Source organism: Ambystoma mexicanum, chromosome 3q, assembly GCF_040938575.1.
Source record: "Ambystoma mexicanum isolate Mex_15411 chromosome 3q, UKY_AmexF1_1, whole genome shotgun sequence".
NCBI classification, from domain to species: Eukaryota; Metazoa; Chordata; class Amphibia; order Caudata; family Ambystomatidae; genus Ambystoma; species Ambystoma mexicanum.
The window spans coordinates 341,569,090-341,587,917 of NC_090926.1; positions in this window are offsets into that span (position 1 = coordinate 341,569,090).

Sequence of the window (18,828 nt, forward strand, 5' to 3'; positions counted from 1 at the left end):
CTGGTGGAGGCTGCCCCTGCACTGCTGGGGGGTGGGGGTGATAGGGGACATGGGTGGGGGCCTGGTGGAGGCTGCCCCTGGTGGCTGGGGGGTGGGGGTGATAGGGGACATGAGTGGGGGCCTGGTGGAGGCTGCCCCTGGGGGGTGGGGGTGATAGGGGACATGGGTGGGGGCCTGGTGGAGGCTGCCCCTGGTGGCTGGGGAGTGGGGGTGATAGGGGACATGGGTGGGGGCCTGGTGGAGGCTGCCCCTGCACTGCTGGGGGGTGGGGGTGGTGGTAGACATGAGTGGGGGCCTGGTGGAGGCTGCCCCTGCACTGCTGGGGGGTGGGGGTAATAGGGGACATGAGTGGGGGCCTGGTGGAGGCTGCCCCTGGTGGCTGGGGGGTGGGGGTGGTGGTAGGCATGGGTGGGGGCCTGGTGGAGGCTGCCCCTGCACTGCTGGGGGGTGGGGGTGATAGGGGACATGAGTGGGGGCCTGGTGGAGGCTACCCCTGCACTGCTGGGGTGTGGGGGTGGTGGTAGACATGAGTGGGGGCCTGGTGGAGGCTGCCCCTGCACTGCCGGGGAGTGGGGGTGCAGGGGGACATGAGTGGGGGCCTGGTGGAGGCTGCCCCTGCACTGCTGGGGGGTGGGGGGTGGTGGTAGACATGGGTGGGGGCCTGGTGGAGGGTGCCCCTGGTGGCTGGGGGGTGGGGGTGGTGGGAGACATGAGTTGGACATGAGTGGGGGCCTGGTGGAGGCTGCCCCTGCACTGCTGGGGGGTGGGGGTGATAGGGGACATGGGTGGGGGCCTGGTGGAGGCTGCCCCTGGTGGCTGGGGGGTGGGGGTGATAGGGGACATGAGTGGAGGCCTGGTGGAGGCTGCCCCTGGTGGCTGGGGGTGGGGGTGATAGGGGACATGGGTGGGGGCCTGGTGGAGGCTGCCCCTGCACTGCTGGGGGGTGGGGGTGGTGGTAGACATGAGTGGGGGCCTGGTGGAGGCTGCCCCTGCACTGCTGGGGGGTGGGGGTGATAGGGGACATGGGTGGGGGCCTGGTGGAGGCTGCCCCTGGTGGCTGGGGGGTGGGGGTGATAGAGGACATGAGTGGGGGCCTGGTGGAGGCTGCCCCTGGTGGCTGGGGGGTGGGGGTGGTGGGAGACATGAGTTGGACATGGGTGGGGGCCTGGTGGAGGCTGCCTCTACACTGCTGGGGGGTGGGGTGCAGGGGGACATGAGTGGGGGCCTGGTGGAGGCTGCCCCTGCACTGCTGGGGGGTGGGGGTGGTGGTAGACATGGGTGGGGGCCTGGTGGAGGGTGCCCCTGGTGGCTGGGGGGTGGGGGTGGCGGGAGACATGAGTTGGACATGGGTGGGGGCCTGGTGGAGGCTGCCTCTACACTGCTGGGGGGTGGGGGTGCAGGGGGACATGAGTGGGGGCCTGGTGGAGGCTGCCCCTGCACTGCTGGGGGGTGGGGGTGGTGGTAGACATGGGTGGGGGCCTGGTGGAGGGTGCCCCTGGTGGCTGGGGTGTGGGGGTGCAGGGAGACATGTGTTGGTGATCAGTAGTGCAAGGTGACATGTGGGTTGGCTGGGGGGCATGGCCATGGTGGATGGGTTGCCTGTGGGACATGAGCAGGGGTGCAGGGTAGTCCCCTGTGGTGTGGGCTGCCTGCAGGGGCCGTGGAAGGTGTAAAGGGAACACCTGGGAGGACCCACACGGCCAAGTCACGTGTAGCATTACCCGGCACCACTTGAATACACGTACCCTGCTGAAATCGCGTGTGAATCTTCCCGTGCACCTCGGAATACACGTACCCAGGCCAATCGCGTGTGGAACTTCCCGCGCATCCCGAAGTACACGTACCCAGGCCAATCGCGTGTGGAACTTCCCGCGCACCCCGCAGTACACGTACCCAGGCTAATCGCGTGCGGGACTTCCCGCGCACCCCGAAGTACACGTACCCAGGCCAATCGCGTGTGGAACTTCCCGCGCACCCCGAAGTACACGTACCCAGGCTAATCGCGTGTGGGACTTCCCGCGCACCCCGAAGTACACGTACCCAGGCCAATCGCGTGTGGAACTTCCCGCGCACCCCGAAGTACACGTACCCAGGCTAATCGCGTGTGGAACTTCCCGCGCACCCCGAAACACACGTACCCAGGCTAATCGCGTGTGGGACTTCCCGCGCACCCCAAAGTACACGTACCCAGGCCAATGGCGTGTGGAACTTCCCGCGCACCCCGCAGTACACGTACCCAGGCTAATCGCGTGTGGGACTTCCCGCGCACCCCGAAGTACACATACCCAGGCCAATCGCGTGTGGAACTTCCCGCGCACCCCGAAGTACACGTACCCAGGCCAATCGCGTGTGGGACTTCCCGTGCACCCAGGTACACACGCACACGCTATTTTTCACACAGCGGGTGTCCGTGTTTGTCGGTACCCCTTTGCACCTCATTTGTCCTAGAGGGCCACTGTATGGACCATTCATCATGGCTGTATATGGGTGCTTTTTGTTATCGCACATTTTGGCGCACATTTTTTTCAGGCGCAGGGACGCTACCGCCTGCTTTCTTGTGGCGTACTTGTTTGGCCCTGTGCGCGTCTTTGACCGTGCGCTGGTTTGCCCTATTCGATTCCATGAATACGGGTTTAGGCGAGCGTGTGGGCGTTCCGCGTACTTGCCCCCTGTACTTCCCCCGTGACGCCCATATTTTCACGCGTTGTTCCCCATTCCGAGTGTTACGCCCCGTGTTCCGCCTACTTTTGTGATGTGCGCCGCGCTATGTGCGATTTCGCAGTGGCCGTGGCCACGCTGTTGGATAACCTGTGCGCCGGCATGCGCGGCGCACATTTTCAGCGCACATCCAATGTTTTTTTCGCGCACGGTCTTCCATGAATCGATGTGCGCTGGTTTCCCTGCGATTTTCGCACTTGCACTGCGATTTTCGCACTTTTCCTGCGATTCGCACGTTTTGGCAGCTCTGCGCGGGAATTTTCGGCGCACATTAATTCCATGAATCGACCCCAAAGTATCAGATAGCTATGTGGCCCTCAGTACATCACAGTGAATACCAGTCCTTTCGGTGTGAGAAGTGAGTGGTACTGGACGTCTAAACAGTTACACATTTTATACATTTCCAATCATAATTCCAGCCCCTCTACAGGTTAATGATACTCGGTCTAGGGTTTGTGCCGAGTTCACTTCTAGCTTAACCAACTATACGCATGTGGATCATCTTCAGTTTGCATGTTAACAAGTCACAATGGCAACAGTGTATTCTCGGATTTAACAATAAGCCTTAACACATGTCCTATACAATGTAGTTCAGCTAGTATCCACACTCAGTATTTAGACATCATTGTAGTTGATGTATGTCCGTGGATCGGACTTGTTGGCGCAGGTAATCCTCTGTCTACAAGTCAGGCATAGGACAAGGTCTCTTTACTCAACCCAAACATTCGGCCAATGGACAGTTTAGACATTAACTCATGTACAAGGTTCAGGACGGCTCAATTACAAGCGGGAAACACTGTTCACCATTTTAAAACACAGAACTAAAATGGCGGCAAAGTTGATCTAAGATCAGAACTTTGCAACGCGGTTTTCTTCGCAGAGCGACTGGGCTTAGGCCAATATATACAGTAAAGGAGGCACAATATGATATCCCGTTTAACACCATTGCTCACGCTGCTTCTCTTCTGCACCCTTCCCCTGTCAAAGTTTAAATGAGGTGCCTTTGGGATCAGAAAGAGGCTTCCTTATGTAGAGGGATAATCAGTGCACAAAACGATAAAAGAACACCCCCTTCGTGTGGGTAAAAAGGAGATTTTTTTTTTTAAGAGTCACTTTTGTACCATGTTTTTAATTGTTTTTAAATGTGCATGGGGACAGAAGCCACCTGGCAAACCTATGGCTCCACTGTAATTACCACATGCGCGGCCAGGCAGCGTGCTTTCGTGGTGGCGGCATTTGTTTCTACTCATCCGTGAACTTTTGCGTGAACGTGCGAGAGATTTTGGAGGGACTGCTAAGGGGAATTTGTGATTGAATGGGCCAATTAATACCGTGATCTTTAGGCCAGTGCCACCCGTGCCCTTGAAGGGTGCCACGCCTAATTCTGCGCAGGCGTCACAGCACTGCTGGGTTGAGATTCACGGCGGCCCGGAAACACACACTAGATTAGCCTTGGAAGGCAAATCAGCGACACAATAGCCACGCCAGCGATGTAATGAACAAAACTAGGTTAACAGCTTATTGCACGAAACACAAAACCGACAGCAGCACACAGACAAGCGTGCCAATGGAGCCTGCCCCACGCTCCTGGTGCATACACCAAGCCTTGAACCACACCTAGGAACTAGAAATCAGACACACAATGTAAACTTTCTACTAGTCCAGGGGCACATTAACGATTGTATAAACACTGCAAGTGTGACTACTACAACGTACAACACACTGTAAGCAGGGCAGCATCGCTGATAAGCCACGGGGAAGTTAACTCCTAACATGATTGGAAAAGGAGTTAACTTTCCCGTGGCTTATTGTTTCTTCACTTCACCCGCTGTGGCGCTGAGTCTGATAGTGACCCCCGCTGCTAATGAAATTTAGCAGGAGGGGTCCTGGTGCTGCAGCAAGGATTGAAAGGAAGAAGGCTGACGGCCGGGAAGTTAATTGGTGGTCGTTTGTTAGCGATTGCTAGAGTAGAGGCAGCGGCAGTCGCCCGCTTTGCCCGGGCCAAGAAACGGGCCTGGATTCCACCAACAGAAGTGACTTCACAGAAAAGGACATTGCAAGGAGCATCATCAGTCTTTAATACTCGGAGGCACCATCGTTGTGACTTTAGAATAAGTTGCCACAAGTGAGCCAAGTGACAAATAATTTTGTGGCGCAAAATACCTAAATTGCACTGTTATTATATATGGAGCAACTCTATAGTTGTTAGGCATTTTTCTTTTTATAACAGCATGATGTATTAACATAAGCTATGAAGTGAATCACCTGCAGAGCTGCAGATAAGAAACACTGTGATTACATGATTTGCCCAGATCGCACACTTTGGTTAAATGCTGAAACCCGTATGTGGACAATTTAAGCAACTGAGCACATCTTCCCAGGTTTAGTTGATATAGGTATTTATTAAGGTTTTGCTTTGCATTTCATGTGCTTAGATAATACTTTATAGCAATGCCTTGGAAGCAAACCACATTACATAATAAACTAGCCTTTCACAATAAACTATACACTATATACATAGTCATAAAATATGTTGAGCAATAAGAGTATAGCTTTAGTTTTATTCTCTCCATCCAGCAAGCAAAGTTACAATAGCATCATGCAGATTTATGCGAGTTTAGCAAATCCCCCTTGGGTTTCAAAGCCATAGTCATTATTTCATAAAGCATGCAGCATTATGCACCCTTCTCAATTTTGATCACCCCCATTCCCATTTCTTAAGTGACAAAAGTCACTGCTAATAGTCCCCCTCCCTCCCATTAATATCTAATGGCTCCCATTGTAATGCTCTGTGCCAGGACAATGAGGGTGCTCAGCAGGAATACCGTGGTCAGCACCCTCAATGTTCTGCCAGCAGGACACCTTTCACGTTTGGCACCCTATGAAAGGGAGGTGTCCCAATGTCAAATGTCCCGGTTCTGCACTAAAAGAGCCACTGGGGGGGGGCAAGCTGACCCCACCTGCCCCATGCTCGGTACACCACTGGCAACTCACAAACAGAAATAAACGCTGCCTGGCATGACAGGCAGCATTTAGTCACTTGGCACTGTGAAGCGCAAAAAGTGGTGCACATGCTTGTACGCGCCTTTCGCCCTTAACATTTGCCGCAGTGCAAATGACCAAAATGTGGTGGCGTAGACCTGCTTACGTTACAGTGTAAATGTAGCAGCCACCACCAAAGGCCAACATGAGCCCCAAAGCGTTTAATTGTAATTGTGAGCGCCACTTGCCATGCAAGCACTGCAAGCAGTCCTCACAAACAAAAGTACACGCTGACTGCAGAGTTCAAATGTGAAGGGCAAACGGTGGCGTACACCGCCTTTTGGCCTTCACATTTGCACCCGCAGTGCAGGGGAGACCTGCTTACGTTACAGTGTAAACATAACGGGTGCCCACGTCAAATGATGAGGAATTTGAAAATGAACCCCTTGGATTCTGTCACAGAACTAGAAGGGGTGACGTGGGCTATACCAAATTAAATAATGTCCACACCATCCGATGGCCGTGGAAGCCCAGGAAAGAGGTTCTTCCCAATTAAGCAAGACACACGACTGACTCTGCCCCAGCCCTACAGGCTTTGCTGGGGTAGCAATGTGTATGGACAAAACATCTTCTGATGTTCTTCCAGGTGCGACCGCCTTTGTGATTCGCAACTAAAAATGACCTGCAGTTTTTTAGTGGGAGGTGTGAAAGCGTGAAAGCGGGGCACGGTGGCGGGGGTGTGCGTGGGGGCTTGGTTTGTCATTAGAGCGTATCGCGGCATTGTAGCTCCGCTGATGGCGTTGTAGATAACACAGATTTAAAATTAAATCTCTCACTCACAAGCAGCCAGCGAAGAAACAGCTCATGAGATAAGGGGAATGCATCTAGATTCTGCAGCACCGATACTGCGGCCATCAGAGGCGCCAAATGGAAGCCACATTAACAATGAAACGTATACGCCTGAAGCGTGGCCTGCAGACAGGAGGACAGACGCCCAGAACGTGAATGTGACACCGAATGTGGCCATTGCCTGGCTGCACGGGAAACTGTGTGACTGAGGGCAGGTCAGCAATGGGCTTTTGCAGCACCCTGCAGGGGGCAGTGCCAGCCCTAGGAATTGTGGGACCACATTCGGTCAATTAATTGTGGGTCCGCTTAATTTACATATGTTACTTCCTGTGATGCCATGTACTGTGATGTCATCAATCCAAAATGACCTCGGAAGGATGAAAATTGAGGGGACTGGGTCCCATTGCCGGCAGTTTAAACATAGATCACAGCAATAGGCGCATTAACCCAATGGCTACCATTGCTGCATGCATATTGATTTATGGCACACTCAGTTATAACGGCACTTTCCTGTTGCACACCTGTCTCTTAACCCCAATACACACAGACACTTGCTTATGTATGGTAGACTATTTGCTATACAGGATTCAATAACTTAGTTAACAGGGCCTAGCAACGCGTTTCACACATTATTCTGTGGAGCAGTTCTCTGGATGGCCAATGCCACTTTGGTGACTGGCAGCAAAAGGGGAACATAGTTAATAATGGCTCTGCTCGCGCCAGCCCTCTATACTAGAAGGGATTACATTAGTTGCAGAGGATCACAGACTGTGATTAAACAGTGAAGCTGGGAGTGTACACACTGTACAGGTCAGGCACTTGAACACATTGAACTGGAGGCTTCCAGCCCTTTAAGATGAGTAGCAACACCCTGGAGATGGGTGGGGATGCAGATTCTACTCATACATCAATAATCAAGACGACACAAATAGTTTGGCAAAGTTCGTCTGTTTTAATGCAAGTCTTAAAACAGGGCGTACAACGAACATCAGCAATCGCTCAATACTCTGACTCTAACTACTTCGTAAAAAAGATGGGTTCTTATACCCACAATTGGTCATAGCTGTTGTGTTGACCTGCGTCATTACCAACACCATCCTATGGGGCAAACTGCTAAACTTATCAGGAAGCGGGATTGGTTCTAAGTGAATAACTAAGCATAGGTGCTATATCTGTATGGAGTAACAGAGAAAGGTAATAGGATCGCTTACATCAGGTGGAGCAACTAAGCCCTCCCTTCAAAATGGCCACTATGAACGTCACTAAATGTACAACGTCCCATTGGCTACACAAACTATAGGACCCCTAACTGCATGGTCCCCTGCAATTGGTTGGCTTCTAACCCCGTCAGTAATTTCCACCTACGTGAGCAGCACGCAGACTGAACAACCAGGTGCAGCTATGCTCGTCTTGATACCAGCTTCCCTCCAATTAAAATATCATCCATCATCACCTCAATGGTCCAGTGTAAATTAGTACTTTGAAGTTGGCCTTGAGTTTGTACTGCTCTCTGAGAATTTTTAAGGAGTATGGGCACTAGCCGGCTTACATGCGTAGGTGTGACCATCTCATCCATCCAACTTTCTTCCATCATGTGACTGGACACCGTGAATTGAGCCTTTTTGTGTATTTGATTTTATTCTTCAATAGTCCTCTGACGTCTTTTGTTTTTGCTTGACCTTTTTGAACAGGAGCTTCTGTTCTTTCACGTTAATTGTATCCAATGTCAGCCAACTCCTAGTTTGATAAGACCTTGGCTTTCGTGGCTCAGTGGACTCCTCAGCTGAACTGGATTCTATTTAATTTAATTGCTTTTTGTAACTGCAACACTGAAATAAGGCCTTTCTCGTCTTTGTTCCGTACTGCTTTATACGTAGTGGAAACATTTATTCTTCACTTAATCCATATGTATCTATGAGGTATATAGGTATATGTTGGCGCTTGCCGTTGTCTAATCTATTTAAGCATGTGGCTAGCTTCATGATTGCTTTGCTGCTTGCTTTTATTGCATCTGTACACGTTTAAACTATCACGTTTGTTCCCAAGATGTCACTTATCCTTGGTACTTCTTAGTTCTTTATAAATCGTTTGCCTCTCTGGTCTGGATATCTTTCTATCTGGGTGTCGATTCAATTTTGTATGACGTCACCATTCATCCTGGTCATTCAGTTTCTTTATTTCATCAGGAATCTCATTCAAATGGCCATCATATTGTCTTGGATGCAAGTATGGTTTCCTCAATGGGTACTTAACTTCCCATATTCTCTTAGGTATAGGTATTCTTATGGGTACTGCACAGAGTCCTCTATTTTCTCGTTGTTGGTTTAACTGTTCAGTATATGTCACATATTTTGGTTCATACGTTTCAGGTAATGTAGGCGGGGCAGGTGGAGTGGGGGTACTTTGCTCCTCCTCTACAACATGCCTTCTAAACTCCACTTGTTCCAAATATTTACATTTTGAATTTTAAGACCTACAAATACCGTGTTATAGAGCAGAGCTCTTAAGTTTCCCGTGGCCATGTGTGAGAAAGCCACCCAGTCCTGTTTATGCTCTGAATTCTCTGACTTGTAGTTTTTTCCCTAAATGTCAAATGGGTAAGGAAAAGACTGCAGGTCCCAGAATCCAAAGGGAAAAAAGGATTGGATGACCTTGCGTGTAGCCACAGGAAACTTTGAGAAATCTGATAGTTTACTTGTAAAATACACCTCTCAAATGAAGGCAGCCTTACAATATGTAGATTCTTGGAAAGACATGTTCAGCCAAAAGAATGTTGTTTTACCTTCATAATCCACTTGCTTACCGGAAAACTAGAAATCCCATAATGCAAAAATACAAGTCTGAAAATCGTTTTTTTCTTAGAACACTACTGTAATCCCTTTGAGACTTACTGAAAAAGGTTTAGTAACATTACTTGGATAAATATTATGTCACAAACCTCCAGAGTGCTGGCGTGAATGGTGTTAAGAACATTTATCAACTAATGCAAAGCATTGCATCTTGACTAACGTTTTAAAAGTGGGCTTTCTCTCCTTTTGCATGTGTTGAAGAGCATTTTGCACTGATGGGAACCCTATTGGCTAGGTCCCAATCTGCGAGGGGTCTTTCAGATGCAAAGGTCCCACCCATCATTGCTAAACGCCTAAACATATGAAAAGGAAAAGAGCACTTCAAAAGGGACTAAGAGCAAAGGAGTAACTGTGCTGCTTGGGGGCTGCCATCACCCCTTTACAGGACGCTCTGTGGACAAGACAATCGGGCTGTGCCAACCAGCCCAATTACATACAACTACTAGGCTCTGCAACGGGAGAGACACCATGGCTAAAGATTCTCAGCGGCTGGTCCTCTTTCTCCAACAGGGTCAGCTTGTGCGCAGGGCCCCTGGACCACGGGCCATGTTTTTCTTGCTAGCTACTCCTTGAAAAGGATCTTTTTGATAAAAACAAATAAACAACTCTTCATAGTGAATTCCTATAATACAGTCGTCGAATGTCCAGAGGCCCCTGGTCAAAGCACAACCCTCTACTACAGACCAGACCATCCCTCTTAACAGAAGAGTTGTCATGCCTGTAAATATTCAGAGGACTTTCTTGACAAATATATATATTTTTTCAGGTGTGTGAATCCAAGAAAGAATTATTGGAGGTTGCTCTGTGTTTTATCGCACCATCTAAATGCATCCGCATAAGGGGCAGTATCCCAGCTCCAGGCCCATTCTTGCATTGCAATTAGTGGGCTGGGTAACAGCACCCTGTCCAAAGACTCAGGAAAGTTGACATGTGTAGGACATGTTTTATTGGTAACTCTTGTGTGTGACCAGAGATCAAGAAAGACCTAGAAGGGCAATCTTTGGGCTCTCGCAATCAGAATCATTTTTGGAGGGTAGCAGAGATACATTGGGAGTCAGTGCGGGAGCGTACAGTTTTGCAGGAGGTCTGGGAGATGGGCATTCATTCGCTTTAGCAGGATTAAAAGACACTCATTAACTCATTAAAGACTGTCAAAGTTGGTGGCACTCTTCAGTAAAGTGGGTTTGGTCACAAAATGGTGGTTTATTTAATCGGGCTATGAGCATGCGAGAACGAGAATCAATGGTGTGGGGAGCACGATTGGCAGTGCAAATACTTTACAGCACCTGCCTGATGGAGCGCACGGTTCCTTGTTTATTAGCTTTCCATAGGGGCCATATAGAAAGGTATGCTCTTTGTAGCTCCTCATAACACGAAATGCCATTCCGCTGAGCTGGATCTCCTGGCAAAGCCCTGATATAATTTGTGCTTGAAAATGTTTCTGGATATTTTCAAGACTGGGAACATTCTGGGACACTTGCATTCACTTTTTAAAATATACCTTTCATAGGCTAGCTCAGGGGGTTTATTGGCTGGTGAATGTAGGCCACCCAGATCCTACTGCACAGAGATGGCATAGGTTCATGGCATAGTCCTTCCCCATCATGGGTATCATTTCCTCTTACATTATTTAATTTGTGTTGACATGTAGAATGTTTTAAAGAATCAAAAGTGAATGGTCTATTGTGGTCTCCTTTCAAGAAGAACACACAAAAGGAAATTGGCATCAATACCCCACAGGAGGGACCAAACTAGTAATATAATCATGTTGAGGACGTGCTGCTCAGCTTGTTGGGTGATCCTATAGCTTCTGCTTGTTCCCAGATGTTGACAGTTGCATCACCTTAACAATCACACACCTGAGTTGTTGGAGTAAAAAGCCATTACTAGGTCTTGGTGATCTTTCTAATATAGCGTTAAGCACCCCTTCCAAGGGCTGGAATGGGTGTTAACGGCACCGGGACATTAAACCCTGCTCCAGCCCTTGGAACAGGTGCTTAACGTTATTAGCACCCAGGGTTGTCAATCCGGTAACCTGGGATGCTCAGAGCGGTGTACTTTATTTCGCCCCGTTCATAAAAAGAAAATACTTACATAAGATGGCCGCCACAAAGCTCCTCTTCCATTTCCATGGCCGCAAAGGGAGACGGAGTGAAGCTGCAGCGGCTGTGGGCATCGCCGCCACCACAATCAGGTAAGTGGGGCTGGGGAGGGGAGTTGGGGTTACTTAAAAAATGAAGGGGAGCGAGGGTGGGGAGAAGATGGCACAATGGGGTGGGGGAAGCAGCCATAGGGTTTCATGGAACACAGGCTTGTTTGTTTGTTTGTTCATTTCTAATGCGCACCAGACCCAAGGGTATCAGTGCACAGCAGTTACAGGATATGCAAAGCTTAGTTTCACCAGTTACAGAATGAAGTAGTTACTGGAAATAGATAAGTCAAATGTATACATAGTTACACAATGGAGTTATTACAATAAGACAGATCTGAAATATATACAATAGATGAAAACAGCGTTGTCAAGCAGGGTGCTCACATAGAAGGGGCTAAAGATCAGAGGACTTGAGCCAGTTTATGTAGTTGAGTCAGAAATGTAGGTACGGTTGATCTTCTCCGATGGTGTGTGGCAAGGAGTTCCATAATTGGGCGGCTTTGACGGGGAAACTACAACCGCCAATCTTTGAGAGCTTGTATCTGGGGGTAATGAGACAATTGGAGTTGGCGAGTCTTATAGGTCTAGTAGAGGTTTTCCTGTGAAATCTATCCATAAGATAGATGGGGGCTGCGTTATTCAGTGGTTTGTGAGTGAGGGATGCGGTTTTGAGCTGAATTCTGTTGAAGGTCGATAGCCAGTTATTTTGGCGCCTAATTGTAGTTATGTGTGATTTTCTGACCACACCGAGAGCCACTCTTAGGGCGTTGTTTTGGAGGATTTGTATCCTCTGGAGGATTGATTTGTTGGCCCTGATATAGAGGGCGCTGCAATAATCGAGCCTCAAGAGTATAAGGGCTCTGGTCAGGATAATGCAGTTTTCGTTAGAGACAAAGGGTTTACCAGTTCTATTGAGCTTGCAAGTGTAAGCTGTGGCAGATGCCATGGCATTCACTTGTTTGGTAAAGGAGAGGGCAGAATCGATGTAGAAGCCTTGATGTGGTTGCCATCAATTAAGAAGGAAGAGTAGACCTGGTCTAATTTCCTGAGATTGGGTGGGTGCCCAGGATGATAAGCTCTGTTTTGTCATCATTCAGGCATAGACCGTGGGTGGCTATCCATGCCTGGATGATGATGTACACTCTAATCACCAAGGCCAAATCCTTAGCGTAATCCCCTGAAAGTGGGAGGAGAATCTGAGTATAATCTTCGTAGTTGGTGTAGGTTATACCAAGATGGTCCAGATCATCGAAAAGGGGCTTGGTGAATATATTGTACAATGTAGGGGAGACACAAGATCTCTGGAGCACTCCACAAGTGATAGGGATGGGGTCTGCTGCTGCTGAGGAGGAAAAGACCCTCATGGTTCTATCGCTTAGGAATGACTCAATCCAGGTGATCGTATCTTTAGATAAATGGGCAGCTAAATCCAGGTGGCTACATAAGACATTGTGGTCCACGAGATCGAATGCCGCCGATAGGTCGAGTAGCAGAAGGAGGGGAGTTTTCCCTTTATCTCTTAGCTCATCGACTTGGGCCTTAAGATCAATAAGGGCAGTCTCGGTTCCATGTAGTGGGCGGAATCCAGATTGTCGTGCTCCTAGCAATTTGTGGTTTTCCAGATATTTTTGGATTTGGAGGTAGGCAATCTTATCAAGGATTTTTAAGAGAAAGGGAAAAGTTGTGATGGGACGGTAATTAGTAGGTATAAGTGGGTCGAGGGTTTGCTTTTTCAGCAGTGGGAGCACCCAGGATTGTTTGAGATTGGTGGGGATAGTACTGGATACAAAGGAAAAGGAGGCGTTGATAAGTTTATAAATGAATGGGGCAAGGTCTCTTGCTGCATCCTTTATCAACTGGGCTGGGCAGAGGTCACCATCGCAATAAGACAGCTTAAGGGAGAGTATAACTTTTTCTACCTCCAAAATGGACGTTTTGGTAAAGGTAAATCGGGCCGGAGAGTCAGCTGCTGGTTCTTTAGTGAGTTGATCTGGAGAGGTTTTAAGCACGTTAGATAGAGCGTTTATTGAGGCCTTTTTTAATGCTATCTTGTTTTGAAGGTTAGATACTTTGTTAGAGTGTGCTATTTGTATGTCTGAGCACCAAGATTTATCCTTGATGCAGGTATCAGGAATAGGGATGGGAGTTTCTAGTTCCTTGAGAATGGTAAATAATTCTTTCATACTGGAATTGGCATTAGAGATGCGTTCTTTATAAGAATTGCGTTTAGCTAGGCAAATTTCTTTTTTATATTGGGATGAGACTTCAGTTAGTTTGGTTTTGTTCGTTTCTGAAGCGGATAATCTCCAGCACCTCTTTTGTATTCGTTGACAAGAGTTTCTGGGTCTAAGTTATCTGCCAGCGCATTAAGGGTGTGGAGGATGGGAGATCACCTTGTCGACCGTAATGTTCTTTTTATTCCTTGTTAAACAAGGTGGGGCAACCGGTGTGGCTAACGGAAGTGGTCTTGTGTTAAGAGGGTAAATGACAGGAGGAAGTGGTCAGTCCAAGGTTGTGGTGTGATGAAGGTGATATTGGCAGTGCAATTATAGTCAGCCACCCAGTCAAGGGTTCTCCCTTTGTTGTGGGTAGGTGCACTGATTTTTTGGGCAAGTCCAAGTTCAGCCGGGATGTTAGCAGTGGCTGTGGCATGCTTATCTAGTGGGTCATTGAAGCCCAGGTTCAGGTCACCTAAGAGAATACGTTGGGAGGACGTTTTAAGGTTGTTAGACAGTAGGTTATAGATATTTTCCTCAAATGTTCCAGTGGGGCCAGGTGGTCTGTAAATAAGGTGAATAGTCAGGCTTTGGGAGTTAACCATAGGGAGTTTGGCAGTGAGGACTTTGCAAGAGTGGGTGAGTTGGGTTGGAGCTAGTCACATGGAGAGGTTGGATTTGGCAATGATGGCAATGCCTTTGCCTCGTGCTTTATCTCTGTCCTGTCTAAGGATAGTGTAGCCGTCAGGGACGGCTAACGCGAGAATAGGTCCTGCCGCTTCATGCAACCATGATTCAGTAATGGCCAGAAAGTCCTGGTTGTCAGCCAGAATCAGGTCAGACACGTCTGTGGTGTGAGCAACCAGTGACCTGGCATTAAGTAAGGCTCCTTTGAGTGGGTGGGCAGAGGTAGTGGCTATAGCAGAGGTTTTGGTGATAGTTATGTTTCTTTTATTGGATTTAGGGCCAGTATGGTGCTTAGGGGTAGCATAGTGGCAAGGCTTGGTGATGGTATAGTTAACAGTGGTGCTGTTTTGGTCATTCTGAAGATTTGATTTCTTATTTATCGAAGGTAGAGATCTGGTGAGTGGTTCAAAAATTTTAGGTAGTCTTGCTCGGAGTCTAGAATTTCTGCAGCTTAAGGTGCAGGGGTTACTTGGGAAAGGGCAGACTTGTCCAGCTGTGGGTTGGACGTCAGTCCTCATTATTGTTACGCTGGTGGCGGCTTGTATGTTTAATGGAGAGAGCCTAAGGCACAGTAGTAGAATAATGGTAACAAAGGTGCTAAGGATGCAGGAGTTGTGTGCTATGGTGATCATATTATAATGAATCTACGGTCAAAAGTATGGGCTAGCTCAGTTAATATGCTGAATTACTCCAACAATGCGGGCCGCAACAGTTTACATATGGTAGAATAGGCTGATTCGACTTTGGCACTAAATGGGTAAATACTAGGCATGTCTGAAGTCATGCAGTATAGGCTAGAGCAGTTAATATGCTGTGTTAATCTAAGAGTGCAGGCAACAACAGTTAAATATGGTAGAATAGGCTGATTCGACTTTGGCACTAAGTGGGTAAATACTAGGCAGGTCTAAAGTCATGCCGTATAGGCTAGGGCAATTAATATACTGAATTATCTAACAATGAGGTAACAGTAGTTGGTATATGGAAAAATAACTATTGTGGTAATGGTATGTGCTGAAGTTTGCGCAGTGTGGCTGGGACTTATCAGCTGAGGCATAATAGGCAGAAGTACGATTCTTCACAGTAGGGAAGTTAATTAGTCATCAGCATATTACCATCTTTATGTATATCTTTTATGTAAACAGGAATAGCTGTGAGCTAAGCGGTCTATGTTTAGGGCAGTGGTACAACAATGGGCTAGTTAAGAACAGGCACGGTTATTTCAATACAAGAGAGGCTAGTCCAAAGGGCAGCAGTACTCACACACTGTGGTACTGAGGAGGTTGGACCATCCGGAAGATCCTGAGTGGATAGATAGTTAGTGTGTTCTTGTGCGCGTCTGCAGCAAGCAGGGCTATCTGGAATTTCTGTGGGCAGTTTACAACGTGCAAGAGTTGGTAGGGTTTACGTGTGCAGGCTTTGCAGTAGATTGGTTGGTCTAATGGCGAATGGAAGTTGATGGTGGCAAGGTGGCGTAGGTACACTGCGTGATCGTGGGACAAATAATTATGATTAGATAGTGTAGTTCGCATGGCGGGAAGGAGTGGTTTTCGCACTCTTATTGAAACGCTAGGGTAGGAAAAGGTAAGCGCGTAGAGGGCAAGTGAATAAGCACAGTTGGGGGGGGGGGGGGGTCGGACAAGCAAGGCACGGCTGGGTTTTACCGTGAGTTATTGACAGCGTGGCTGGCCCTCAGCGACTCAGTGGCTCAGGCAGCGGCAGGCTTAGACAGGCAGGTGGCCTTTGTAGACAGCCTTCGTAGTAGGGCCGGCTCGCGCCATCCGGCGTTGTGGGTGCCGTAAATCTCGGCGGTAGCCCAATCGGATCGCAACTCTGTTGCTAGGCGACTGGCATCAATGACTGGTGGTGGCCATTTTGGCTGACTCCTCGTGGCATCGGGGCTACACACAAGAGAATGAAGCAGTTGATGGGGTCACTGGACGGGTTTTGTGTCGGTACGGCTGATCTTGGCAAGGGCTATACGGCAACACCGACTGCTGCGCTTACATGCAGTTGAAGAAAATGATCCGGCGGGATCAGAAGGGGCATGCCTCACGGTAGGCTGCTGCTGCATGGCTGATGGGTGGGCTCCGGCCCTCTCAGCGTCAGGGAGCTGATGTCCTGTAGAGCTTAGATCAGTAGTTCAAGCCCGCAATCCAAAGAACCTGATTGGCTGCTCCCTCCACCCTGGCTGCTAATATAAGCAGTCTTTGAAAATCTCCACTTGAGATTCTAGTTACAGAGCATCCATACATTTCTCTTCCAGCCCAAATCTGTCTGAATTTCCTTCCAGAATCCTTATGCACCGGCCGTCGCTGTGTAATGCAGGGAGATTCCCATCAGTAAAGCTGGGGTGCACCGTGGATGATATGCCACTTTGGGCCATCAGGCACAGAGGGACCTGCAGGCCACTATGTTTCCAATGGTTTCTGATCGCCAGCTGAAATATGCCTGTCTGGCTGTTGTCTGAGATTTCAATGTTTGGCCCAATGATCCATCGGGCCACCATGCTACTAGGTTAATTACTTTACTAGCGGATTTCCAATTGCTGCAATTTGTCCACGGTTCTACCAATATTAAGAGACATACCCTGGACTTGATTTTTGCCGCTGCTCATACTGTGAAGGTTCAATCTTGTTTTCCCTCTAGTTTGGTCGCATCACTCTTTAGTACCATTCACAGTAATTGTTCCTCAATCACCGATAATAGTCGGACCAAAAATCTATTACGACGTTCCTGGAAGCAAGTTGATCTTTCTGTTGTGTCTTCACGTATAGTGGAACACTGAGCAGTGTTCCTTAACTGCAGTTTATGACCCTTTAGTCGCACTTCAAGATGCATTTACAATGGTGTCTGACGAACGGACTCTTTTAAAAATAGAAAAAAAAAACACAAAGATGCACAGCACCATACTATATGGCTTATTTGTGACCCTTCAAACTCATGTATAAACAGGCAGAACACACTTGGCGCTCAGCCTATCGATCAGTGTATATAAACTTTGTGAAAACCTGTCGCTTTCAGTATCCTCAGGCCATGAAAGAGGCTAAAGCTGCGTTCTTTGCAATCGCATCAGCGGGGCCTTACATCAGCCCAAAGAACTGTTTTCAGGGGTGAGGGAGTTATCATCCCCTAATATAGTTTCTGCATCAGTTCCTTCTTCCCAGGCTCTCTGCGACTCGATATCTTAGTTTTTCACTCAGAAGAGTGTCAATATTAAGAAAACCAACTCCTCCCTGCCCTGCTGAACCGTCTCACCACTTTTCCCAACGACAGAGGAGATCTCCAGCCCGGAGAGTCTTCTTCCTTCGACTGGTGGGGATAACCAGTCTACCTTCTTTTCGCCTTACTGGAGCATCTCGTGGCTGCCTTGCCTGTGCCAAGCACCCCGGCAACCGGGATACCACGTTTTCACCACTACCGCAAACCGAAAGGGTAGTACCTTTGTACCGGAGAACTCTGCGACTGGTTTCTTCCCTGGCAGTGCAACGACCTTCATCCTTCCTCCACGACGAGATCTTCTCTTCTTCTGGACGACGTTGCGACTTGCACCCGCTGCCAGGAACAACTGCCCCCGCTGGAGGATCCTCTCCATTTAAGGTACTGTGTTCCGCCTGGCTTCCCTTGCAACCGTTTGAACGGGGTGTATTAAATCCTCGTCTCTCGAACCTGGGTTAGCCTGGGACACCTTAGCTAACTTTCCTGCACTGAACTAAACCTTTTTCGAACTACCTCCACAAACTTCGAAGACTCTGTGAAACTGTCTGATCTTGGGCATCTTCCGCCCGGCTCCCTTGAAAGTGGGCCTGGTGCCTAAACTTCCTTGCTCACCAGTAGACTGTGCCTTCCTAACTTGCTGTGGTTCTTTAAAAAGTGTTTAGAGTGTATGCTTCCATAATTCTGCTTTTCCCTCCCTTTTTATTTAACTTGTTGGAGTGCCATCGAACGTTAAGCGCTTACCTCTGTCTGTAAATAAGTGGTGTGAACTAAGACTTGTCAAAGGAGATGTGGCAGCTACCCCTTCCCAGCCTATGACGACACTCTTTCATAATGAGATAACAAGAGTCAGTGTGAGAACGCTTGTAAGTGCGCTTGGGCCCCATAGTATGTGCTGTGGCATGCAGAGTAACTTGTATATTGAGGTTACACCCAGATGACTGGACTAGTTGGTCGCGCTTGCTCCATATACATGAAGTCCAAGTGTAATCAACAATCGAGTCTGTACAATGATTAATTAGCCAAATAAATTAGTTTATTGTATTCCAATATTATAATAATAGTAGATGCTGTAATTACTACCTCTGACTTTTCAGGAACATTCGACCTTTCCTTAGAGAGGAGAATGCTGCTACCATCGCCCGTGCTACTATGCTAACAA